We start from the raw sequence: 27,962 nt of genomic DNA, 5'->3' as shown, positions 1-27,962 counted from the left end.
GGAACCTTCTCCCAAAATAAATCAAACGGGGTCTGTGACCTCCACTACTTTAGGTCTCCTTCAAGGATAAAAGGTCACCCTGACAGAAGCTTGATTTGCTGCTCCAAAGCAAAAAGTGGAAATTCTACCTCCGATGCCAACCGATGTCCGGAGATGAAAAGGCTTCTGGAGTTTCTGATTAAAGGTCTTTGTCCTGCAGGCCTGTGGAGGAACCTGTTTTAGGTCCTAAACAGCACTAAGTGTGCCCAGGAGTTTGTGCGGTGTCCTTGGTGGATGCCGACACAGGGCATTCAGATTCAGTTATGCTGGGCCTCTGATTCAGGCATGGTAGGAAAGAGGCCTGGCGGTGTTTCTGGCCACAAATCATTTTCTCGCAGTCACACACTGCAAGGTGGTCTGGTGAAACCAGGAGCAACCTCCCAGCTCTAATTGTGCCATGGCCAAGGTTCCTTTCTGGGGTACAGCAACCACCGGCCTGGACGGTGGGAAGGAGGCCACAAGGAAAACCCTGCCAGGTGAGGCGGTGGCTCAGGCTGACGTGTGCAGAGGCGAGCTTGTGTGCGTGGTGGGAAAAGGCCAGGAGTACTGATGCAGGGGCAGAAATCCATGCCTACGTGAAGGATGCCTCTGCCAGCTTCCAGAATGGGAGGCCTTCTCTACCAGTGTGCCCTGGGCACGGCCTTGGCTGCTCCTAGAACAACCTTCCCGCCTAGCCCAGCTTCTCCAACTAAAATGCTGTAAAAGCGCCTGTGTCCAGGCAAAGTAGCTCATCAGATGGGGCAAGCAGCTCTGAGGAGAGAAGGCTGGTGTCCACGAATCACAACAGAGTTCCTGAAAAACTGCCCCCACCCCAAGGGGCGCTGCTTTACCCGATCCTCCACTAGATCACACCACTCTGGGGCTATATCTGGCCACTGCCCTGGAGGTGGAGTGGACAGGGCAGTCTGGTCTGGAGGGAAGAATCACCCTTGGGCACTTGGGAAGTCACAGACTCCTTGAGTTCAGGCTAACCTGACCTCTAGGCTTTGTTTCTTCTTTCATCTCCCATGTATGTGGATACCAAGTAGGGAGGGGACCCCAGGATGCTTCTGAGCTTTGAAAGGCTGGTTGTCTCTTCCTATAAGGCCCTGAATTTGGCACTAACCTTCTTTCCTGATGGAAGCTGCCGGGGAAAAATGATAGTCACAAAGAGACCAAGTGGAAGACAAACTCACGCTTTCTCTTTTAATCACATCCCACCTGCTTTCAGTTTCTGATGGGTTCCTTTGTGCTGATGTGGGTGTAGGAGAGGAATGTGTCCTTTGTAATATAAAAGAGCAAGTGATATCCCATTTATTTAAAATTGCTGTTTTATTTAACAGTATTTGAAGTTATAATTCCAGATACAGCTATTATATCATCGGCTATAAGAACTCCTATTTCAAATACATAAAATGCTTAATAAAAACAGAACATAAAGCTATTAAGATGTTCCCAGCGTTCTCACTAACCATCTTATCAACTCCCAGTAGAACATGAGCTGCAATCTGGAAGCCTGGATTCGCCAGCCATAGCGGGCATTCCTGCTTCCTACTGCATCATTGGTACTCCACTGCCCTTCTTGTGTCCCCAAGCTCCAGGAAAGCTTGAGGATGACCCCTGCCTCAAACCCATGCCAGTTTAAGTCCCTCTCATCCAAGGAGGCAGAGACCCAGGGGGACGTGGGAAAAGTGTTTCTCAGACTTGATTAGACCCTGGAGAGACAGCATCATGTCTGAGGTCTTCAGGATGCTGGGAGATCTTTTTATCTGGAGTGAGTCCTGCCCAATCTTTAAAAGAAGGCTCTGCCTCAAGGCGTGTGGGATCTCCACAGCACCTCACTCTCCATGACCCAGCTCCCAGGATCCCACCAGGATAGCTGGCCAGATCCATAGAGCACTGAGTCCAGCTCTGGTGAAGTCTGGTTGGGGCCCAGTCTAGTGGCGCTTCAGAAAGCTTGAGAACCTAGAAGGGCTCCAGACCTGTTCTCTTGGGGATCTGCTGGGCAGTGTTCCAGGAAGCAATTGATTTCTTGAATGCTTGCTGGGGAATCCAGCTCAAGACCAGGGGAGGACTCTGAGGTTGTGACTAGGAAAGGGAGGAGTCCTGCGACTTGATTCCTGGCTGGGCACTGCAGACAAAGCCTACATTGTGTCCCTTGGCTGGATCTGGTCAGGTGCACAGACTGAACTCTCATGGGTACACGTTAAGTGCCCAGGTGTAAGTAGTAATCATGCTACACTTCTGATGTCAGTGGGGATAAACGTGTTATAGGAAGACTATTACCTTTTGGGTTCTGTTAGCTTGATAGCTTGCTGCTTTAGAAATGTTCAAAATACATTACAAAATCTGGGGAAAAAAATCTGTCTCCAAGAAAATACAGAAAGACCTGTACTGATCTTTCTGCAGAGTTTCACATTGTGATTTTACTCCCTGCTCTCTACCTCTGCCAGCTTTAAGCAAAGGACCCTTCTTGGTCCCTCTCTGATAATTAGCTTTCAATGTTATTCCTTCCATCCGAGAAATTGTGCAGGGCCAGAGAGTGGGTTGGAGTCATCTAAAAATCCCTGCTTACCCGTGTTAGTCACTACGCTCTGGGCACATCTGCTCCCTCTCTTACCCATTGGGTACATTTCTTCCTTTCAAGTGTTCAAGAACTTCTTGTGACTCATGGTCAACCTTTTAAGTCACAGGGGTCTGGTTCCTTCGGCTTCATCCCTCCTTTGGCCTTAATGCCTACATTTATCCTTTCCTGTAGTCTCCCACCCCAGTAAGCTAGGTCATGGAGCTGAAGGTGAAACCATGGAAACAGCAGTTTGTTACTCAGCACCCCTACTGTGACAGATACCTCCTGTCACAACCCTCAGCCCAACTCAAGTTTCAGCACAATCTGTGTTGGACAGCTCCTCCCACACAAGCCAACCCCTCAAGTGCACTTACACTCTTCTGCCTCGGTACCTTCTTGCCTGGAGACCAGTAGACCTTCCAGTTCAGACAAACAGGGGTATTAGCCTCTCTGGGGGTAACCTTCACACAAGGGGCAACTGGAGCCAGTAGATAAAATCTCCTGACTCCTTGCTCGATCACTGATTCCGAAAGGCATCCTATAGGCTCTGAGAGGTCCCTGTTTCCAACAGCAGTGAACTAACTCCTTAGTGCTGCCCTATTTTGGCCTTTCCTATTGGTTCCTCACCTCAGCTTTCTGGAACTAGTTCTCAGATGAACTACGGCTTCAAAGTGCTCATCTCAGACCTTTCTTTTGAAGGAAGACGTTGCAGTGATTGACTCTATCACTGAGGGACCAGACTTCAAGTGCCTGAACCACACATCCATCCCTTTCTTTGATTTGTGCTTGGTCTCCCCTCCCCTCTGGGGTCTGTCTGGCTATCAGTGGGCTGGATCCTGGGATTGGCAACCGGGTGAAATAGCACAGAGACTGGATCTGGAGAGCCAGTAGAAGATGCCTTGTGTGTGTTCTTTTTTTAATCCAGGCAGTAGCTTCCTTTTAACTGGAGCATTTATTTCATTTAAACTTAATGATTGTCAATTACTGATAATTCTAACATACTTTGTGCTGTTTGTCCCACACGTTCTAAGTTCCAATTCCTTCTCACTTTCTTTAGGTTTTTTTTTTTTACTTTTTCCTTGTTTCTCCTTCGAGCTCTAAAAATGTTAGATCTTTTAGGAGTTACCTTGGGGATTTCAGCAATGCTGAAAATATCAGAATCTAATAAATCATGACTCTTATCTCTTTTCCCAGAAAACATGAGGCAGCTAGATTACTAGCGCAACAATAACCCAGTCCTGATTTTAATGCCGTATTTTGTCATTTCAATGCATATTTAAACCTCTCATTATTAGTCAATATTTATTCTTGTCATTCTTCATTCATTTGTTCACACTTCATCTGCAACCATTTGCTTCTGAATGACCTTTGTTAGCTTTGGAGGTAGAATTGGCATTGTGAGTTCCAAGGGGACAACGTGCTGAGGTGATAACTCATATATTGTGCAATGACTACCACTGCAGTGCTAGCTAGTATCTTCATTTTACATAATGTTTCTTTATTTATAGTCAGAAAATTTAAGATCTACTTCTAACGACTTTCACGTATACAATACTAACTAGAATCACAGCACTGTGCCCTAGATCCCCACCACGTAGTCCTCTTTCAACTGGACGTTGGTCCCCTTTGACCTTCATCTCCCCGTGTCCCCCAGCCTTTAGCAACCACCCTTCCACTGTTGATACGAGTCTGGCTTTAGATTCCACTTACAAGTGATATCATACAGTATTTATTTTCTTCTGACTTATTTCTCTTAGGATAATAACCCTCAAGGTCCATCCATGTTGCCACAAATGACAGGACTTTCCCACGGCTGAATGATACTCCGTTGTGTACACACACACCAATCTTCTCCCATTAGCCCATAGCAGACACAAAGGTTGTTTCCATGTCTTGGCTATTGTGAATTATGCTACAATAAACTTGAGGGTGCAGATATTTAAGAGTTTTTCATTTCCTTTGGTTGTATACCCAGAAGGGGGATAGCTGGATCATACGGGGATTTTATTTTTTAGGAAGCTCCCTACTGTTTTCCATAGTGGGTGCACCAGTTTACATTCTCAGCTATAATGCACAAGGGTTCCTTTTTCTCCACATCCTTACCAATGCTTATTTCTTTTTTGAAAGCCATTCTGACAAGTGTAAGGTGGTGATATCTCCTTGTGGTCTTGATTTGCATTTCCTTGATGAGTGATGTTGAGCATCTTTTCATGTATCTGTTGGCCATCTGTTTGTCTGCTTGGGGGAAAAAAATGTCTATTCAGTTCTTCTGCCCATATCCTAGGTTGTTTTTTCAGGCACATCAAAAACAACCAGCAAAATGAAAAGACAACCTACAGAATAGGAGAAAATATCTGTAAATCATATCTGATAAGAGGTTAACATCCAAAACATGTAAAGAATCTATACAACTCAATAACAAAAACAAAAAACCCAGTTGTTTATTTCCCATAGTGCAGGTCTGCTGGTGACAATTCTATTTTCACTAAAAATCTTTATTTCAAAAATACATTCAGAAAAATGCACATACAAGTGAATTTTCAAAATTAACTGCAGCACTAAACATACCTATGTACTCAACTTTTTATCCTTTTTTCTGCTACTTTTGAGTATGGAAATGAAACTGATTTTTTAAAAGTATTAACCTCACATTCAGTGATTTGTTAAAAGAGTATTTAACAGATTATAGCTCTATTTTATACATATAAAATCAGATCATCTACGCATAAGTTTGTTTTCTTTAGAATCCTTAGGTTTTCAACATCTTTCTGTTGCATTATACTCCCAGTATAATCAGGGAAAGCCGTGATATCAGGCGTTTTCCCAAGCTCCAAAGAAACGTTTCCAATGTTTCACCATTAAAGTACAATATTTACCGAAGGGTTTTCTTATTCCTTGTTTGCTGAAGCTGTTTTATTTACAAGGTATTGTGACTTGTGTCCTGTGGTTTCTGCTTCTATCCTAATATCCTATGACTTTTTCCCCTTTTGTTAATGTGATGAATTTTACTGAGTTTTTTGTACTTTTGTGTTTAAAATAGCTCTTTTATTCCTAGGGGAAAACCTCTTTGATCATACTGAATTATTTTTATATATCATTGGATCTGATTTACTAAAATAACTCAGGATTTTTGAAACTAGTGAGAGGGTTTGGTGCCTAGCTTCCCTTTTCTTGCTAACTCCTTGTCACATATCTTATGCTCATAAGAGGGGAACAGGGCAGGGTCCTGGAGGGGCCGTGACATACTCCAGAGAGTAATATCTGGATAGCCAAGTCTGCTTAGGTAATTTTCTTCTTGATTCCTGGCTCTATTCTCAGCTTTGCGTATCTAACAACGGGCGTTGTGAATAAGAAAACTCTAGCCCTCCTGCCAGAAAGGATGACCTCCCCGTTGGGGGCGTGGATGGAGGAGGCTGTCCTCTAATGCCACACCCAAGACGGACCTGATGCAGGCTGAGGGGCACTTTGAGCAGGACTCTGGGTCGTCCTTATTTCTGGGCTTTGGTTGGGAGCGTGGGAGGTCTTTCTTTCGCCGTGAAGGAACTTGGAGATCTTACTCTGCCCATCAGAGAACCGCAGCCTCAACACCTGCAAAAAGTCTTGAGAGCAGATGGAGCTGTAGGCTTGGGCTGTGCCCCTTCCCCGGATCACCCGCGTCCTAAGCCTGGCAAGACGGCTAATGGTTTGACTCTGCTGTTGATCAGCTCTCCGCCCATGTCCCAGCCTTCTGTGCAGCCCTGAGATCTAGGAGATGTCTCCTGGGAAAACTGGCCACACACTCAAAGCCCTTCAAGTTTCCAACTTGTCACGACAGCCCTGTATAATCAATACAACTGTCTTTTTCCCAGCAGAGCCCTCCACCAGGGCCAATCAGATCCTTGGCCCATGCCCAACACTGACAAATGCCAGCAGCGAAATGCGGCTGGCTGTAAACAACTCACCCCCACAGTTCCCCCCTCTCTGGAATCTAGTTTATCTAGTCCTCGCTGCTTCTGTGGTTCTGAGACCTGCACCAGAGATTTGGGGGGAAGCTTTTCTGGTCTCCACAAGAGTTATGACCTATGTTCTATCTAGAAGTAGGCACAGATCAAGGTAATTCCTAAAGCTCAATATTTAGCAAAAGATCAAGATACTTTCATGTGGAAAATGACCTTATGGCGACATGTCTCTGTGCCACTGCCATGGTTCAGGCCCAGTTCAAATGTCCACCCCCACACTAAGTCTCTTAATCAGGTCCAGTTTCATGGGTATGGGGCCTGGAAAGTCACCCAGGCGCTGTGCTCAGAAGAGCCCTGCACTTGGTTTAATGCTTTTCTCTCACCTCCTTAAAACTCTTGATAGTGAGAGAGCCTGCCCCTTTCATTTGCACGGGGCCCCACAGTGTAAGTAGCCACTTGCACACTTACTTTCAGCTGACACTATTCCTCCTTTCTCTGAAACCCTAGCTCTACCCCCAGCAAGTTTCCAAAGGTGACACCTCTTATTTACCTAGATCCCAAATGTGCCATGAAAACTAATACTGGGGAGTTTTCTCATTTGAAATAAGACAGGAGTTCCCATTGTGGTTGTCAGTTAAGAACCTGACATAGTGTCTGAGGATGCAGGTTTGATCCCTGGCCTCACTCAGGGGGTTAAGGATCTGGCGTTGCCATGAGCTCTGGTGTAGGTCACAGACATGGCTTGGATCTGGCATGGCTGTGGCATAGGCCAGCAGCTGCAGCTCTGAGTCTACCCCTAGTCCAGGAGCTTCCATGTGCCACAGGTGTGGCCCTAAGAAAATGAAATAAGACGGAGGAAACAGAAGTATCTCGGGTGTCTCCCTTCCACCTGACCAGAGGAATTGCTGTACCCACCCTCCGGAAATCCTCAAAAGCCCAGGACCCAGGATTCCTTATCCCCAGTTACCCATGAACTTGCAACCGGCAAGAAAGGGGCCCTAGGCCCAGATGCTCGTCATTCCAGATAATTGGAGGAGGAAGGAAAAGGCAGAGGAAGCAGGCAAAGGGCACCCCTCGGCAGAGAGGGCTCCTGGCCAGGGGCTCAGTCCCTAGGGGATGGGGGCTTGACAGGCTTTGTTGTCGGGTGAGACCCAGAAGGAGACCATGGGGAGGTCCTACCCAAACCAGGCCCCTTCAAAGAGCCCTTCTTTCCTTTGACCTCCCTTTGTCCTTCAGAAAAGGATCTTGGAAACTCACTCTCCCCCAGCTCAAGAAGCCAGGGTGAGGCTTAGGTCGTGGACACAAAAGTACAGGGCAGGGAAGAGATGGCTGAGCCCTAACAGCAGCCCAGGGACTCTACGTCACCATGGAAACCGGTGTCAGGTGGGAGGGAGCGCGGAGGGTTGCTCAGCACTGGAGGGTGGAGCCCTGTGCACGTGCGGGAGAGCCACGCACTGAAGCCCCTCCTGATGCTCTGTGGAACTCCTCCCATTACTTTCCGTTTCACCTGGCGGTGGTCAGAGTCAGCCAAGTCTCGTGTGGCCCTTTGCCCAATATAAGCCATCATATCAATCCACATGGGGAGATAAAGAATGGCCTTTAATTAAAGGCTCCGTAATGAGGAAAACAGCTGCCACTGCATGCCCACAGAGAGCCGTCCCCGTCCTAGGGATGTCATTATTGAATTCGCGAGCTCTTGTGGCCTCTGAGGATTAAAATGGTGATGGGTGCAGATGCTGCTTTATTGACCGGTCACAAACTCAGAGTAGCACTTGCTTGATCCAGATAAACCTCTGTCGTGGCAAATGTCCTGTGGGGTTGTGAGAGGCAGGATGCTGGCTGTCAAATGTGGTGGAAATTCTTGGTGCCCGCTCTTCTCCAAAGCAGTAAATAAACAAAAGGGAAGCCATTGTCTCTAGTCCCCGCTTCAGCAATAAAACGGCATAAACTGTGCCTGGGATTCAAGGCACCGATGGGGCCTCAGCAGAAACACAGGAGGCTGTTATAGTCTTTGACTCCAGGAAGCATGCAGGTAAACTTCCTGAATGTGTTTCATGAAGTACTGACTGGGTACTAGACGGACGACACTGTTGTGAAAATTAAACAGCAACTTCAGAATCCGTGTTTGCCAATGGAATTAAATAGAAGTTACTGGTCCATTAAGACATGATTTGACAAGATAAATTGTGGTTAGTCCATCTTTCTCTTAGCCAGGAACGATGTTTCGGTGTGACTCAAGACGACTGGAGTACCGTGGTCCCAACTGGGAAAGGGGCTCTGTGGGACCGTCAAAGCGGGTCACTCTCCCCATCCCACTTTGGAAGGCGGCACGTGGCCTTGGAGCTTCACTTGCTCAAAGTAACACAACCAACTACCAGCAGGGAAGGAATCGAGTCTAGGGCCTTCTGATTAGGCTGAAAGGCTTCTGTTACCTGATACTGGTAATCTGGCACCACATCTCCTAAATGACGTGGGATCTGATAAAACCCCAAGACGTCATCCTTGTGGCCAGAATGCTGTGAGGTTCTGTATACTTTGAAAACCTGAAATAATGGGCCATTTTCTGGTGCATCTCTTTAAGTCCAAATCTTAGAATGTGGTGTGGCGGTGTTCTTACGTAACGGATGATACTGCTCTTCACTAAAGCACGCTCCCGGAGCAGAAAATACCGCAGTCTAAACCCTTGCTTGTTGCTTAATTGGAAGACCTTTCTAAAAATTCTATCATAGTCCCAAGCCGGCTCCTGTTCTGGTTTCACTGTCTCTGCAGCTATCATACCAGAGTTGTCAGTGTCCACAGAAGTGACGTGGGAAGATCAAACCAGTCAAAACTGCGGTTCTCGAGCCACAGGATGTGGAATCCTCTGCCAAGCTGTGGCAGTCTTTCCCTCATAACTCTACAAACAAAAAACAGCGCTAATTCTGTGACTCTTGACAGAAACAAAACAATGTTCTGACATTCTGAAGTGTTCAATAGGTGATATTTTTGGTCTTATATCAATAAGTCGATAATCCAGTCTCACCCCAAATTAAAAACATTTTGACTTTGAACCCTTAAGATCTAAGGCCACTTATCAACAGAGCATGTGTGTCTCTGGTATGTTCCTGGCAAATTTTAATTCCATGTCTTTCTGAGGTCTGTGTTGTATAGTTAGGATGCTATCTTGGAGGGTCAGTGGGGATAACTGACCTCTAAGGTTGACATAAGTCATTTGTCTCCAGGGTGGATGGCTGAGTGTACACACCTACCATTTCAGGGAGTGACAACGCTTGGCTCTGAGGGTGGACTCTGCCACTATGACGGATGTGTTCACTGACGAAATGAGGCATTGGGGAAAATGAATGAAAACAGGACCCTGGGGTCAATGCCAGGAACACCTAAATTGTAAGGTGGTCTCATATCTGTGTTCTTTTTTTTTTAAATTATTTCCCCAATTTTTTTCCTCTACTGTACAGCAAAGTGACCCAGTCACATATACATATAAACATTCTATTTTTGCACGTTATCATCCTCCATCATAAGTGACTAAAGACAGTTCCCAGTGCTACACAGCAGGCTCTCATTGCTCATCCTTTATGTACTCATTCTTGAAGCCCATGTGTCAGCGGGCACGAGAATCATGAACAAGGCAGTGGTAATTGGCTTTCTGGCCACCGAGGTATCGAATAAAGAATGGCCCATTTGGCTTCAGGCGTGAATATAATTCAGTGTTCTGGAACTATTCCCTCTAAGGACTACCTTGCACCAGGACTGCTCAGTCTTGAGGGTTTAGGGACTACAAGGCTATTCATATTTAAAGGACACTATCAAACATGAGATGGGTGGTTGTTATTGGTTACTAGGTCAAGACTAGGATCTGTGGACATTTACAGCAATGCAGGCTTCCACCCAAAATAAGGAAGGTGTCTCAGCTACCAACAGGTAGAATGAATGGGCTAGGGTCGCTAAGCAGACGCGAATTGTCACCCGGTTGACGCCTTGCATAGGTGATACGTACGATAAAGGATGCTGGAAGTGCTGTCCCTGGATGCTCTTGCCCAGAGCCTTCATTAACTTCCGTAGTCACTGGGTAAGCCACATGGCTGTTGCCAAATGCTGTGTCACTAGGGACCCACTAGGTGCTCTTCTTCTTCCAAGGTGGGGCCTTTGAAAGCAGTGTGTTTGTCATGGGCTGAAGGGACACGTTCTCTGCTGGTGCCCAGGCTTCCTCCCGGAAGTGAGTTAATTCCATTTTCCCAGAGGTGGGAACACAGCAGCACTACATCCCTCTTCACCTTGATGCTGATTCTAGAACGCTCCTTCGCCCGAGGGGCTCCATTTTCATCTTGCGGTTGTCTGCCCAACTGACCTCTAGATTCTCCTCTTTGTTGACCAAAGGAGGATGCCTCGATGTATCGGGCTCTGTTCCAGACATCAGGGATGCACCAGTGAACAAGACAGACACGGCTCCAGCCCTCACGGATGGTCTAGTGGGAAGAGACTCATCAGAGCTGTCAGGACAAAAGGAGTTAACCAAGTCGAGTGGGGTGGCTTTGATTTGCCTGAACACCTTCCCTTCATAAACTGTAGCTTCCCTTTGCCTCCTCTATTCAGATTTTGGGTAAACTTGGCTCTTAGCTGAGTCCGGGTCCCTTCCTTACTGCTCCAAGTTTGCTTCCTCCACAGCTAGTGATCAACCCAGTTCTAATTTACCGGCAACCAAGCCTGAGTTGTGATGATACTCCTGAGCGGAAGCAATTTTTCCATAGCTCTCCCTGTCTCGTTGTCCCTTCACAATGTGTGACATTTGAAAAAAATAACCTTTAAGGCAAAAGTCATCAATGGCCAGGACCAAATACTTAGCAATGTTTCAATGGAGTTGTGTTTTTCCCTGGTCTTGGCTGGGTTCCCCCTAAATTGGCTTGAGGAAAGCAGATTCTCAGTTAGGGGTTCCAGTGTGTGGAATTGCTGACAAGGGAGTAAGGAAGTGCATAAATTTGTGGTATTTAGTAACTATTACGGAACTCCTAAAACATAAGGAACTGGACTGGCTAACTCCTTCCGTTTCTACTGAGATTATTGCCTCAAAAAAATTTAAAGTCTTAACATTCTTCCTTGGGGTTTTTTGGTCTGTTTCTTAAAAATTATATTTGATTTATAATGGTCTGTCAGTTTCTGCTGTATAGGAAAGTGACCCAGTTTTTTATACAGAATTTTCACATTATCCTCCATCATGTTCCATCACAAGTGACTGGATATAGTTCCCTGTGCTGTAAAGCAGGATCTCATTGCTTATCCACTCCAAATGCAATGGTTTGCATCTACTAACCCCAAACTCCCAGTCCCTCCTACTCCCCCTCAGCAACCACAAGCCTGTTCTCCATGTCTATGAGTTTGTCTTTTCCGTAGATAGGTTCATTTGTGCCATATATTCCAGATATGTGATATCATATGGTGTTTGTCTTTCTCTTTCTGACTTCCTTCACTTAGTATGAGAGTCTCTAGTTGCATCCATGTTGCTGCAAATGGCATTATTTTCTTTTTGTGGCTGAGTAGTATTCCATTATGTATAGGTACCACATCTTCTTAAGCCATTCATCTGTCATTGGACATTTAGGTTGTTTCCACGTCTTGCCTATTGTGAGTAGTGCTGCAATAACATAGGGGTTCATGTATGTTTGTTTGGTTTTATGCTGAGCCCAAAGCTTTATCTTTTGATGAACTCCCACACAAGTCATTCTAGCTTGGTGGTTTTATTTAAAAATTTCTTTCCCTAAAAGGGAAGTTAACGTTTAATGAAAAGTTAAATACTTTACATCGAATACCTAATATTCAATAATTCAGTTTATTTTGCTCTAGGACACTTGAAAACCATTAATCAATGATTTTTTTTCTGAGTAAATAGTTAAACTCTTAAGATTTACCAAACATTCAACTTGGCCAAGATATAAACACTATAAATAGGAGACTCTAAAATATAGCAGCTGACAAATTTAGCAATAGAAATTTTATGTCTTCAATTAAGTATAATAATTGATTGTTGAGAAGGCAGCTTTCCAAACAATTACTTTCAAAACTTTGCAAATGCTGAACACCGATTTCAACTCAATTATCTCTACATGTATTTGGACAAATCAATGTCCCAAATCATTTCTTTAGTAAAAACTATTTTTTATCCTATCCCCTCACCATAATCGGGATTTTTCTTCCCCTCTCACCATTTCAGAACCTCTACATTTTTAAAGCCGACAACTTCAGTAACATATTTGCTTTTTTGTATTGGCGGCTGTTTGGGGGAAAGAATAAACTCTGGAACAAAACTCTGGTTTACATACAAGCCAGATGTTATTCTGTTCTCCCCTGTGCCCTGGCGGTTGGAAGTCTAGGTCCCTCTATTTCTCAGACCCTTACCTCCAGGGTCCTACATGTCGTTTGTATTCTGCTAGTGAGAAATTCTCACGTAAGCCCAGAAAAGCGAAGCTGAAACAGAATCCATTTCTTCACTCTGAATGCATGCGCCTGCCAAATGCAAGCTTGAGCCACATCCTCCATCCCTGTTGCCCTGCCTCAGGTCTGTGAGGTTGGTGATGATTGCTGGAAGGATCCAAATTCTGGGTAGCAATCGCGCTCTGACCCTGCAGCAGAGAACCCAAACATTAGACCTGGTCCCGCCCATTTTTGCTCATCAGTTCCAGTAAAATCTGAATTAGATTATTTCTGCCTTGAAATACTTATGGTGGTTTTTTGTTTTCCTATACCATGAATTATATGGTATTTGACACCAAAAGATGAAGTGGCCTGATTACTTCTGACTGTACGAGAAGGACCACAGCAAAAACGGCAAGTCCAAGCCTCTGCGTTTTCAGTATACGGCAGCGTCAGAATGGAAGAGCTTGTTCTGTGGAGGTCAATGTTTGATATTCTAATAAACCCAAACTTTGGTTCTTCAGGAGGTAAAAGAAAACTGAGCTTTCTACCCCCACCAGGGCTCTTGATCTCCGAAAGTCCGACTCGTTCAAGCACCCCATTCCACCTTTCAGGATGTCGTGACCTCCGGATCCCACTGACTTTCATGTCTGTCAAAGGAGAGAGGAGCTTCTCCTCCCTGGTCTCAGGAATTCATACCTCCCCTGGCCCATTGCTCCCATACCCACTTCACCTGCGGAGGTTACCTTGCGGAGGGCTCTGCATCCCTCCAAAGCCTACCTCCACCAGCCCTCGTTCTCTCCACATCAGTAACCACAGTTAGAGCCAAACATATCCAGGAGACAGGTTGAAAATGGGAAGCAAGAACTTACACACTGTCAGGATTGCAATTTAATTGGCGGTTCTATCAGCCCAAATCTAGGTATGTGTGTGGAAATAGATCCTAAGGGTTCAGACCAGAGAAGAAGTGTAAAATTGCATTGGTCCAAAATTACCAGCAAAGAGAGTACTTATAAAGATTCAGATCTAATGGGTTATTTTAAGTGGTTAGGCGTAAAATTGTTTAAACACAAGTTCAAGGTCAGCCTATGTTAAGTGAAGTCAAGATGCCAGAACGTCCTTTAAAAATGTAGAAGATGGGATCTAAAGACCTGGAAAGAAGTAGATGTTGGTGTGTGTAATGAGCGCTCTTTGATGCCCACCTTTATGCTGCAGCGTGGCTGCCGTAATTACGCAAGTGTCGTGTGACGTTTCCTCGTCACGGCACTGCATCTGTCTTGCTTTCTGCCCCCAGGACTTCTGCTGCTGCCACACAAATACTGTGGGAGCCCATGTCTCTTCTGATGCAGCCACAGACCCAGAATGGCAAGGAAGTCACCATTTGGCCAAAGAGTAATAGACTATTGTAGGATTACACTCCCCTATTCCATGCCTCATACAGTATGCTCTACATGGAGCCCTCGTCTCCAGTGGTGAAGACCCTGATAATTCCCTGTGGCAGATGCTTTCGGTGCCCCTACGGGCCTTCCTGTTGTAGTGCACGTGTGAGGGCCAACATCTCCCCCTCTTCATCCTATAACTTTTTCTGGCCACTGGAGCCTGCTCTGCGTGCACACATGCAGAACTGCATGCCTAAGAGTCTGCACCCCCCTGGAAGCCACCCCAGCCGGGGGCTGACAAAGTTGTGCAAAGCCTCCTCCTTCTCATCTCAGGTGGGATAATCCTAAGTGACATGCCCTGGCTGGTCCCCAGAGTCCTCCAGTGGCATCCAGCTCTGGTTCCCACAGTGTTAACTGACTTGATACTCTATTGCTGGTTTGGAAGAGGATCCAGAAGGTGCTGGTGAGGGAATGGGGACATGAGAGACATAGCAAGGCAAGGAACTTGCACTTGAATCCTTGCCTCAGGATCTGCTTCCAGGAGGACCTTAATGAAGACAGTTGTTACTGGAAGTAGCCTTAAGAGGCAGATGCTCAGACTGGAAACCTAGTGTTAAAAGGTAAACTGAGACAAGTTTTAAAGGTTTAGGTGAACAAAAATAGACTTGAATCGGGCAGCACCAAACCAGAAGTGGTTGAGGCACTTGGCCAAGAGGAGCTGGGGAAAGGCACACGTACAGAGAAGGTGCAGAAGCAAAGAAAGGAAACTGATGGGCTATAGCTTGAAGCCTATTGTCAGTCTGATTGGTTGTCCTCAGTTTTCGATTTTGTGACCTTGTGGCATTTACAGGCTTAGACTTTGCTTTGGTTAAGTAAGCCACCAGAGCAATAAAGTTTAATTAACTGAATGCTAGAATTGGGTCTCTCACTGGCCAGTTTACAAGAGGGACCCCGTTATTGACGGTGAGTGGGTGGTGACAACCCCTGGCATGCTGGAGATGATGCTACTGGTCCCCTCCCTGTGGTCAGCTGGGATGGGACACAATCGGAAAAGGATGGATGAATTACGTGGGGTTGTGGGAGCTCTAATGTTCAACACCTAGCAATGTCTAGGGACCATCTTGGTTGTCAAACAGGGTCAGGGAGAGGACCGTCACTGCCAACTCGTGGGTAGAGGCCAGATGATGCTCAGCCACCCATGATGCCCAGGAATCCCCACCCCCAGGCCCCAATGTAGAGGGTTATCTAGTCCAACATCACCCGGTGGGGGTTAAAACCCCAGGTTCCTTTCAAGTCTTTAATTATGCTAAGCTCTAAGGGTGTTAAGACAATTTTTAGTTAAAATTTAATCTCCCCCCAAAATTTTAAAACTCATGCGCCAAGCAAAAATGCCTAACTTTAAAAAGCACTTACAAATCAGTAAGAAAAGGAGTCCCCATCATGGCTCAGTGATTAATGAATCTGACTAGGAACCATGAGGTTGCAGGTTCGATCCCTGGCCTTGCTCAAGTGGGTTAATGATCTGGTGTTGCCGGGAGCTGTGGTGTAGGTCGCAGACATGGCTCAGATCCCGCATTGCTATGGCGTAGGCTGGCAGCTACAGCTCTGATTAGACCCCTAGCCTGGGAACCTCCATATGCCGTGGGAGCAGCCCTAGAAAAGGCAAAAAAAAAAAAAAAGATGAAAATTTAAAATCCCTAAATAAGAGCAAATTACACCTGCAAGCCTTAATAAAAACAATGCAAATAAGCCTGTGAAAAGATAACCTCATCCCTAACCCAAGAAAGGCAAAGGGATCTCCCAGGATTCAGCCAGGAAACCAGAAACTACTCTTGGCATTTCAAGAAGGTGGGGATTTAAAATGGGACGTTAGGTGTTGACAAAACATCTGGGAAAGCTTGGAGGAAGGAGATTTAGGGAGGGCCAGTGCTAGCTCTCAGGTTTTCCTCCAGAGAATCTGGAAGTTGCTCCTGCCTCCAGGGCAGGACTAGCAAGGACCCTTGAAGGCTTAGACTGTCAGCAGTGAGGAGCCCCCACCGCCAGAGGCCGCTGCAAAACTCAAGGTCAGCCAAGGCTGTGCCTTTGCTGACTCTTTCCCGGAGGAAAATGATGCCTTTTGCTTTAGGGACACTTTGCAGCTCTTGGCGGAGGAGCCCTCCATGACAGAGGCTAAACCAGTACCCTGTGGAAAGAGCCCCCAAAAATGTAGATTCCAGGCACCAGACCTGGAAAATAAGGAGAATCAAAGTTGGAGGAAAAGAATGCTGCTTGAGCGGAAGAAACAAAAATGACCAGGCGAGGCTGATCACCTCCAGAAAAATGGGGTAAATTGACACTTCTGCCAGCGTGGTTTCCAGTCTGTTAAAATGTGACCACTTAAAATATGATCTGACCCACCAACCCAATTCAAGGAATTCATCTTGGGTCTTAAATTCACTCAGGTGCTCAACATGCTATTGTTTAAGATGGCCAAAAGGGACCAGCTTAAATCTCCGTTAATAGGATTTTGATCACTCTATCATACAATAAGTACCACGCAGCCACCACACATAATGAGGCACGTTTGTATTTACGGATACATTCTTCTGTGACCTCCACAGCCCTTAGGATAAAACCCCAGATCCTTCCCTACAGAGCTCTGGGGACTCTGGGCCCCACTTTCTTCCCCGACGTCATCTCCTGTTACTTCTCCCCATACCAGCTAAGCCTCAGCCACGTGGTTACCTCCCGAAGCCCCCTGTTGCACTGTTGCTCTGCCCAGAACACGCTCTATGATGTGTGTCATCCGATTTAGGCACTTATGTAAAAGCACATGTGAATCTATGCATAGAGGAACCAGATTTAAAGAGGAAGATATTCTTGTATTTCTGCATCTTTGGTTATATTTGCAACTCTAGGGGAGCTTATTAAATTACTTTGCAACTTGAAGACAGCTAGTTTGAAAAGCTAACGGAAATTATACTTGCAACTTTGGGACAAATTTGAAAAGCTAGTGGAAGCAGATGCTTTTCTAGCAAAAGTTTTTTAAAAAAAATGATTCACCAAGAGGTAGAAAACATGAGCCACCCACCCATAGAAAACCTTTGTCATTTTTACAAGTTTCTCTTGTGATGTTAACGCAGGTAGATTTTGTTTTGTAGACGAGTTTAAGAATGAAGAATCCATGGAGAAGGGTGTTTACGACCTATAAGGGTATTTGCCTTATTTTTTTGTTGAATATATATATCTACTGTCCAGGTTAAAACATTATGAATGCCCTGGAAACCCTCTGTGTGCCTCCTTCACAGAATCCTCTTTTCCTTCCAGCACCCAAAAATTAACGCAAAAGTTAGCACACCGATCTTTTTGATAAATGTCTCATATAGGAATACCAAAATGCTATTAACTTCTTTAAATAACAGGTGTAAACCTAGCTAAGAAAAGGGCACCTGCTACCTCTCATAGGAAAAGGCTCCTATGAGAAGAAAAACTAAACAGACTCCTTGGGTCTTAGCTGTGGTCAGCTCCTCTAGCCATTCACAAGAGCCCATTCTGGTCCAGCTAGTAGACAAGTTCCTGGACACAAGAGAACACTGCAGTTGGGCAGGCATTTAGACGGTGCAGGAAAAAAGAGGCTGCTCTGCATTTCCTGCTTTTAAGATCGCCCTAGCCCACCTCCAGTTCCGAGGGATCGGTCACAACGGTTCTGTGCAGAAATTCGTGTCCTCTGGTGTCTCCAGAATTGGGACCATGAAAGCAGAGCAAGAATGTCATTGACATAAACTCAAGGCAAACCAAATATGGAAAAGATAGCTCTGATATTAATCCTTTGATGAAAGAAGCATGTCTCTTGGATCACTCACCCTTGAGACACTCCTTTTGAGAACCCAGCCAAACTCCATGAAGAGGTCATGTGCCCATTCCAGTGGAGAGCTGAGAACCCACTAAGCCAGCATCAACTGCCAACCATGTGGGTGAGGCCCCTTAGAACATAGAGCTCAGTGGAGTGGAGCCTTCAGACCCTGTGTGATGATAAACCTTACGTGGCTAAGCTGCGGTGCCCAGTTAGTTATTTGGTCAGTCTCTCCAGCCTAGATCTTGCCATAGGGCATTTTTAGATGTGACAAATTAAATCAGAAGACTCAGAATATAAAGCAGAGTACTCTTCATAACAGGGCTGGGCCTCATCCAATCAGTTGAAGGTCTTCAGAGCAAAGTCGAGGTCTCCCAAAAAGAAGGAATTCTGATTCCAGACTGAAGCATACAAGTTCTGCCTGCATTTTCAGCCTTTGGACTCAAGGCTGCAACATCAGCTCTTGCCTGATTTTCCAAGATGCTGGTCTACCCTGAGGATTGATTTTTACACGTTAACTTGGCTGAGCCTCTGTCCCTAGATATTTGGCCCACCATTATTTGGATGTCTCTGTAGTTTTTTTTTTTTTTTTTTTTTTTTTGGATGAGATTAGCATTTAACTTGGACTTTTGAGTAAATCAGATTGCCCTCCACCGTGGGGGTGGGCCTCACCTAACCAGCTGAAGGCCTGAATAGAACAAAAGACTGACCTCCCCTGAACAAGAGGGAATTCAGCCAGAAGACATGCTTTGGACTTGAACTAAAATATCAGTTCTTAACTGGGCCTCCAGTGGGCAGATCTACTCCCCAGCCTCCATAGTTACATAAGCCAATTCCTTGAAGTAAATCCCTCTCTAATACACACACACACACACCACAACTACACAAATACAAGTACAATCACACTAGCATGCCCAAGCAAGGAATAGCCATAGAACCATGAAAGATAATAATGAATTGTTTTGAGTCACTAAGAATTTGGATGGTTTGTTGCACAGCATTAGATAACTGAACCACAAAGCTAAAGTATGGTTTTTTTTTCACTCACAGCCAAAAGAATCTTCATAAATACATTGCCTATCCTTTTTTATAATTTTCCCTGGGCAGTCTTGACATCTGAGGCTTGTTTCTTATTCTCTCCAGTTTCCCTTAGTAACTCCCTTCACTGGAGAATATTTGCTTTTTGTTCAGACTAATTATTTTGATCTTAAGTCTTTCAAATATCTGTAAAGGATCTCGGTCCATGTAGATGCGAAGACAGACAAAAAGCTAGTCCTTCTCAGCACTTGTTCTTCAGGGAGTCCTGCTGTTTCCATTGGACTCTTCCCAGGAATATGCTAGCACTAAATAACTTTCACTGCTTTATTAGACTGGTCATTTGAGCAGGATTTAGGAAAAAGCAATCACATCTGAACATAATTAGATATCCTTAGAACTTTGAATCTATTACTGGGGGCCTATGTACTGAACATATTAGCAAACTATTTTCTCTCCATTCTGAACTGGACCATTTATCAATATAAAATAGCCCTTCATTCCATTTTCACTGTCTGAAATCAATATCTCCATGCCACCTGTTTGTATCATCCTGAAATGAAAACAAATTTAAAGATGGAAGGATAAACAAGCTTATGTGAGTTTTCGTTATGCCCCATGTAGCTGAATTTCTTTGCAGCCCAATCTGAGAGATGGGCATTTGTTTTTTAATGAGTTTAAATCACTATATTTCCTAATGCGGGATTCTCCTGAAATACTGTGTAGTGTTTTTAATTCTGGCTGTTACACATGAAGGCAAGAAGAATTCACTTACGTGTGGCCTTAGAAGTTTACGTCCCTTCGAGCTCCCCACCCCCCAAAAAAGGGAAGTGGTGGCATAAAAGAACTGACAGTGTTTAAGCCAGTTAAATGTTGCTATCGTTTGAGTAATCATAGCATCTAACTCAGTACCGTTGCAAAGACCACATGTGATCATGTTTGTATAGAAACATTAACTCCACGTGTATACAAGCTAAGTCTAGATAGTCCTGATATGAGAATGGAGTTTAACTCTATCCATAGTTCAGAGAATGGAATGTTAGACTAGCTTAGTAACAGGAACTTGGAATCTAAGACGTGATCGGGATCCCATTATGACAAAAGCTTGAAGTTTGCGTTTCATCATAAGAGCAGGAAAAGCAAACTAAACTTCTCAAAGGCACACTTGATAAATGCCCCGGGCCTCCCACTCCCCGCTGGTTTCAGAACACACGTAGAGAACCTATAAAGGAGTGGCAGATGGAGCGCCAATGTATTAGCTTGTTGATAAATATATTTTATATATCACATAATTGGCAAAAGCAAAGCTGGAAGTTGTAACCTCTCAGAAGAGCCAAAAGGCTGGCTAAGTGAGCGCCGAGATAAGCAATCACATCCACCCCATCACCAACATGCAGGGCCCAGGCCTGGCCAGAAGGAGCTAGGGGAGTGCTGTTCTCACTGGTAGGCTGGAACCCAGAAGAGGGAAGGGAGAGACTGAGCAGGGCAAGCCCATTTACCAGCCGGTCAAATGACGCTCACTCTCGGACGCAAAAGGGAGAGGTGGGACAAAGCCAGGAGGTAACATTAATTGAACTCTCCCACCTAGAAGGAAACACCTGCAGTGGAAAGGGCTCCCCCGCCCCCCCGCCAATACTCATCCATCTTAAGTGGGAAAAGTCAAATGACAGCCATGGTGGAGCATCTGGAACTCAGCACCACTCTCATGGTTTCCTCCCACCCCACCTGCCTCTTCTCCGTCTCCTTCACTGCATCCCCATCCTTGACCTGGCCTTTAAGTGTCCGGCCCAGGGTCTGCTCCTTGGGCCTCTCTGGTCACACCCAGTCTCCCAGTTGAGCCCGTTTAGGACTCTCAATACCAGAGTCAGATGAAAAGGCTCACCATTTAATTTTCTATCACTGATGTAAACTTTATCCAGACCTAATTAAAATAGAACCAAAAATATAGCTTATGACTATAAATGCAAATGATGGAACCTACCGGCATATCAATATATCAGCTGTAGTTGATGGAATTTTGTTGGTGGAATTACTCCCAGTGGGTGGAGGTGTCAGTGGCTGTTAGCTCTCAGCTGAGCCCCTCCCTGGACATTGACCTTACTGGGCAGAGTATCTCCCCAGGGTCTGAGGTTATCTCCACTGGCGGATGCAGTAGGTACAAGGGCTTAGCCACCTTGCCTCAATCCAACTCTGATGATGCATCAATCGGTTCTGGGGTTAGAAGTTCAGCTCTCCCTTCTGTTCCCCTCTGCTTTCTTCTCTCCCTCAGAGCTGTTGCATATAACTCTCCATCAGTGTACCTGTTTCCATGGAACCCAACCTGCAACATCAATAGACAGTGACCAAGTTGGTTTTAGCCTGAGAATACAAACCTTGGGAAATCTAACCTGTGAAAGTAGTGAATTACATGATAAATGAGATTAAAACATTATATTAATTGCTACCAAATTGGCCTTTCCTACAACTCAGCAGTAATTCCTAATAGTTATGGGTGAGTTAGGATTAAGTAGAAACCTCTACTTGTTCTATATTTTAATGACAATTCCCTTAATATTTTCTCATGTATGTGTTTAATAGACATTGTAAAGACGACCCACCCAAAATTAGTATTTTCACAGCTCTTAGCAAGCATAAGATATACAAAGTCAATGCTCAGAACAAGCATTTGAAAAGGAGACATATCTTTATTTACAGAGGCTATAACCACAGAACTATAAACCCAAATGTTCACAGCAGCCTGATTTACAATAGCCCCAAAGTGAAGCCCACCCAGATGCTCATCTCCTGAGGAATACATACAAAATATGGTCTATCCAGACAGCAGTAAGATGGAAGGAAGTAGTGAGCCATGCCACAACACAGATGAGCCTAGAAACCGCTGTGCTGGATAAGGGAAGTCAGACACGAAAGACGTGCTCTGCGTTCCCAGGTGTATGGACAGTCCCTCAGGGGCAAATCAATGGAGACCAAGTAGATGAATGGTTGACTAGGCTGCTGGGAGTGAGGACTTTCAGGGGTGATGGAAACATATTCTAAAATGAGATTGCAGGGACCGTTTTGTACAACGTATAAAAATACCCCTCGAATTTGAACTTTACACTTAAAACTGAATTTTATAGCATCCATGTTATATCTGCATGGTTATTTTTGAGACGTCAACTCAAGTATTTTAAGAGTTCAAGCTCATAAATCTTAGCCTACATCTTTGGCGAGTAAGATCAATGTTTTCAGTTCTACGCAAACCAGAGCTGTATCTTCTGATTTGTCAGTGCCCTCGTCTCTCATTCCTCAGTGTTAAGTAGGATGCAAGCATATGCTTTTATTTTACTTGGGTATGTTCTTCCTAAACGGATTCAGGTTTACTGATCCAAGGAACTAAATTAAGTCATTTCTTACGATAAACTTGAATCTCAACACGGTTTCGTAGTGTGTCAGCTTGAAACTAATTTCCACGATCTTTAGGTAACTTAAAACCTTGGACTGATATTGAGTTAATTCATGATACTTATTGGATGAATTCTAAGTGAAATAGAGTTGTGAAACGTTGATTACAAAGCAGCATTTTGGCTTCTCTGGTTCTGCTCCTTATTTTTATGCACTTCAGGATGACTAGACTTTGGGGTCTCTTAAAAATAGATTCATTTTGCAGCTAAGTTGTATGTGGAAGGTGAGGGGTTGTCAAAACTCTGTGTTTCCATGCACTCTGATAGTCGGCTGAAGTTCTGGTGTGCAGCACACCATTCTCAAGTACTCTCTCTAGTTTTTTCTGGAAAATAGAAGCAACTACTCTGTTTTTAAATCCTATAATTAATGTAATTATTATACTCTTGAGTCTCTACTCAGGACCAATGGTTTCAGTGAGATAACAGCTAGGCAGGTGCTTCTGCTTTATAAGGAAGAGCAGTTTTGTCCCAAGGCAGCAGGGGTGAGGGTACTTTTGCTCCTTAGACCTCTTTACATTCTTTAAAGTTCATGCCAGCTCCTTAGATAAAATTCCAATATGAAGTTCCTCATGAAAACTTCTAGAAAAACAGACTTGGGCCTATGTGGTCAATGACATGTATATAATATACAGAAACAAGCCAAAACTTAGACCAACCTTACTCTGCAATCGAGAATTTAAGTTTAACTTTGACTAACATTGGGGAGACAGGGGAAAAAAATTATGCTTCAATGGAGAATGATGGGATACCTGTAGCACTTTCTTCCCAGTGTGGTTCTGACTTTATGGAAGCTCTCTGACAACTCTGTAAATGGGAGATAACTAATAAAAATGTAAAGCAATTCTGACTGTGAAGTGCAAGTGAATCCTCCACACCTCCCCCTTAAAAAAAATCCGTTTCTGCTGCACTTGTCCATCTTCCTCAATATTTCTGATCTACAAATGTGTTCTCACATTTTCCTTGGCACTGGTCATAACACCTCATCAGTTTCCTCAGTTGGTTAAACAAAATACTCAATGTTTCATCTTTACATCTGTATGAGAATCATGATCTAACTGTTCTTTTGAAAATTCTGTTGTACTGATTTGTGTGCCTTGGAGAACTCACTCTATGGTAAAGGCTGCATTTCAATTCAATGGAAAAATAACTATCTACTTTGTAAATTGTTGCTGATATAATTGGCTTCCCATTTGGAAGAAAGCAAAGCCAGACCCCCTACGTCATGCCATATATAAGAATGAATACCAGGTGGATTAAAATTGAAATGTACAAATGTAAAGCAATAAATGTAAAGATTTAAGTAATAACAAATGTACATAATAAAACTCCTAAAAGAACATTTAGGAAAAATTGTAATAAGCCTGTGTGATGGAGGCCTTCCTGAGCAGGACAGAAAAATGTGCTGCATGAAAATTAAAAATGTGAACTCTTATCTTCCAAATGGGTTATAAAGACTCCTACCCATTAAACTGGTAATAGAAAGACAAACACTTCCTCAGGCTATTTTGTCTTTTGACTGTATAGTACTTATTGTTCAAAATTTTAAATATTTTATCAAATGTCTTTTACTCTTCAACTTCTGGGTTTCCTGTCTTGCTTTTGGAAAGTTATTTAACTTTATATTTTTATACAGTTGTTTCATATTTTTATACCAAAGTTATTTTTCTATCCATATGTACAGAGTTCATATATTTTTGAATAGGAAACACATTTGGACAGTTATATACCCAGTGTGCATAGTGAATTTTTTCTAAGGTAGGATTATGGATAATTTTATTCTCTTGGGTTCTGTTTGCTTATCCTCATTAAATAAGCAATATATTTTCACTGTGGAAAAAAAATTTAATTTTCTAAGAAAAATTTAAATGCCTTATCTCCAGAAGGATGTGTAAGAAACTGGCTAAATTGGCTGGCTGTGTGGCTGGGGACTTGGATAAATGGAGAACAGGAGTAGGAGAGAAAATTTTCACTGAATCCTCTTTTGTACTTTTTGAATTTTGAACTGTGTGAATGAACTGTCTATTCAAGAAATTAAATTAAAATTGGGATTCTGCCAATCCCAAGGGAAGTTCCCTCCCTGCCATCCATGAGTTATTTCAGGCACAGCAGACCCCCATAAACCACATGATAGATGCTTCGGCGTGGTCACAGAGGACTCGGCATGGGACCTTGCCCATCTGCTGCCATCCCCACTAGTTCTGGTTGCTTCTCAGGGATACTGACGACTCTGTGCTAACCTGTGCCTTCACATGGCTCTGAGCATCCTTCTCTGGCTTCAGAAAAAGCAGGGGGTCATCTTACCTGAAGCTGGCAGGGAACCTGCATGGAGCTGTCCAGCATGGCAGTGCTGAAATGTGCCCTGTGCAATCACCAGTGCCGCCTACAGATGTCATTGAGTCCAAGGGCGCCCCCCCCCGCCCCCAATCTACAGAGACCTGCTGGCTCCCCAGACCTTTCGCTCTCCAGCAACTGCAACTTCCTGATGGCTCCTCCAGGCGCCTTGCTAGTCTATCTTCTGTATCTACCCAGACAGCCCCACCCAGCCCCTTCTCTTCAGGTGCCTCTGGCTCATCCTGCAAGCATCATCTCAGCATGTATTGACTCATCTATATGACCCTTAGTTTCCTTGTCTGTGAAATGGTAGGAGTGAGTGGGTATCATTTTTATTGTGAGAATCACAGAGATGACACATAAAATGGAGATGACAAATAGAGATACAGATTGATATAGCGTGATAGACATGTGGATACAAGGTGCCTGGCACACAGTTCATTTGGCCATTGGAAATTAGCACAATGACCATCGACTGCCTGAGGCCCTTCCCATTCCAGGCCATGCCTCGTTTCCTTGGCAGAACCCCAAGAAATCTCTTCTAGGCTGTTATTTCCAGGGCCTCCAGGAAAGCTGTCTTTGAACATGGTCCTGAGGAGAAAGACTAGCACTGTGATACAGGATCAGCAGACAGAGAAGAATATTCTCCTCACCCTCATGGAACGGTCCTTGAGTCTTTGCACTGTGCTGTCCCAGCCCTGAAAATGTGAACATGCAGGACTTTGGGGAGTCTTGCTCTCCTGCTCAGATGAGCAAGCAGGGAAGAGAGGATTGTGCAGCTCGCTCCTGGTGACTCCTCTCTCCCAGCCCCATGAGCCCCAGCTCTCCCTTCAAGAAAGAACTTGCCATTCAGCTGTAAAGAGTGCTGTTCCCTGGCAGCCTCCAGCTGTTAGTGTTTTTAGGATCCATTTCAACTTTTGATCTGTCTGCACTCTCCCTAGGCAGCTGCTGGGACTGCACAATGGGGGGGGGGGTTCAGGGCCTGGCCATGTCTGTCTAACACAGACTCCTCTAAGGAGCCGCTTTTGCCCTGGAGCTCCTGCTCGAGCTGACTGAGATCTTGACAGATCCTCTTGTGATCAGGTGGTTTCCTCTGCCCAATCCTGCCTCCTCCCTGCTTTATCTGTCACAGACATTGTCCTCCAATAACCTCTTGCAAACCTCTCTTTGTCTGTGGTCAACTTCCAGGAGGTCTCCGTTTACACAGCCCCTTAGCCCGTGCTGTCTCAGTGTGGGAGGAAGATGCCACCCCTGCCGACCTCCATTGCCCCACAAGGACAAGGGAGAGCCTTGCAGAGCTCTGGGTTTTTCAGCTTGGCGATCCCTGAGCTTAGCCTCATTAGGAGGCCTTATTTAGAAAGCTTTACTCATCATGTGCTGACATCATACCACGAGCTTTAGCACACCAGGACAACTTCAACCCTCAGGCGCAAACAGCTCCTGCTGCTTTCTCCCCTTAACATGTGTGTTTTCTAAAGCCCCTCAGTTGTCCCTTCTCTTCCTCCACAAGCCCCCATGGTCCTGGTTCCTGTCCAGGGACAGCAGCCTATACTACACAGCCTATGGATTGTGAGAGATTCAGAGTGCTCCAATGTTCATCTCCCCATCCAGACAAAGAGGCCAGAGGCTGGCCCAGAGAGAGGAAAGGCCCCAGACAAGTCACCCAGCTGGCTGTGGGCAGAGACGGGCAAGAGAAATGCGTTCTGAGGATCTTTTTCCAGAAACATTCTTCCTCTCCTAAAGAGGGCATATTGTGCAAACATATCTGGTTTTCTTCTCTCTTCAATCTCCACTAAGCCTGCAGGAAAAGGAATTTTTAATCTCTAAATCCCAAAGAATAGGAAGAAAAGAGCAGTGGCCAGCCATAAACTTCAGTAACAGGAGAGCAAGCAGGATCTGTGTCCTCATCACGGCCTCCCTCAGAAATTCGTGTACCAGCTGGGTAGCAGGGACAGCCAAGAGCCAACGGGGTGTTCTGCGCAGAGTCCTCGAAGGGCTCAGGAATTGATAGTGTCAGGTACTTCTAGAGGTGGAGGGTGAAAAGGGAAGCTAAAAGGAGGAGGATTCAATGACAGCTATTTAAAAGCATTTGCCTTAGAACTCCTTCGCGCTCATCCCCGTCACAGCTTTCCTTCCTCTGTCTGCAAGATGACTGTCGGTTTATTCATTGGAGTCCGTGAAACAGCATCTCTAATCTAGAGGATACCTGGGCAGTTGGGGGAAAAAGTATTCCTAGAAAACCAGGCCATTACTGGTCACGTGCATGATGAACAGTGAGACATTCCACTTCTTTTCCTTTCTTGGCTCTAAACCACTAGCAGCTCGACCTCAAGACTTCAGACAGAAGCTGGGAAGAGTTCTCTGGGAAGGCTGACCAAAATTAGGGATTCCTCCCCACAAAAATGTCCTGCTAGATCACCTTACGTTGAAGTTCCACCAAGTTCCACCCTGTGCTCAGAGACCCCATCAGTTCCATTGTTTCTCATTCCTGGACATAAGCAGACAACCAAAGGTTATCAGAAATCTGAGAAAAAATGCTTTTTCCTGCTTATTTTGGCCTCTGCTTTTTATGTTAGACAAAGTTGAAATAATTGAGACAAAGCAGGAAGAAAGGTGGGGGGGGCGCTTAGAGTCCTCAGACACACTGTATCTATGACATGAGACAGGATGCAATTTTTTAGGGGAAAACGTTAGAGAACCAAAAGAACTTTTGGAATTTGAAAATAAAAGCAGACATGAAAAGCTAAATAGGAAGGCTGCAGAACAATTTTTGAGGAACTCTCCAGGAAGCAAGCAAAGAACAAAGAGATGAATGATAGAAGGTAAAATAGGAGAATATTAAAAGACCATCCTAAGAGATATGTAAGATGTGAAAAATAAGAATTCCAAAAAGGGAAACCAGACAAGAGGGAATAAAGCATAAGTTTTTGAAAATGTTTTTTTCAGACATGAAGGGCATGACTTTCAAGGCTTAAAGGGCTTTCAAAGTTCTCTGCATACCAACCCCTACACGTT

The 27,962-nt window shown here is 44.7% G+C and overlaps 1 long non-coding RNA gene across 1 annotated transcript; it reads right to left on the bottom strand.

Moving 5' to 3' along the window:
* Positions 1-1,331: 1,331 nt before the first annotated feature.
* Positions 1,332-27,962, bottom strand: LOC146403647 (uncharacterized). Its single transcript, XR_014843321.1, has 3 exons — positions 21,155-27,962; positions 12,913-13,136; positions 1,332-4,917 (listed from the first exon to the last, which is right to left on the bottom strand). It is a non-coding gene; the product is annotated as an uncharacterized LOC146403647 (long non-coding RNA).

The sequence above is a fragment of the Sus scrofa genome, chromosome 4, assembly GCF_054392235.1.
Source record: "Sus scrofa isolate SSC_HxYL_T2T_F1_AM1 chromosome 4, Sscrofa_HxYL_maternal_Yorkshire_Landrace_v2.0, whole genome shotgun sequence".
In the NCBI taxonomy this organism is placed as follows: domain Eukaryota; kingdom Metazoa; phylum Chordata; class Mammalia; order Artiodactyla; family Suidae; genus Sus; species Sus scrofa.
This window is presented reverse-complemented; position numbering and strand designations above follow the sequence as displayed.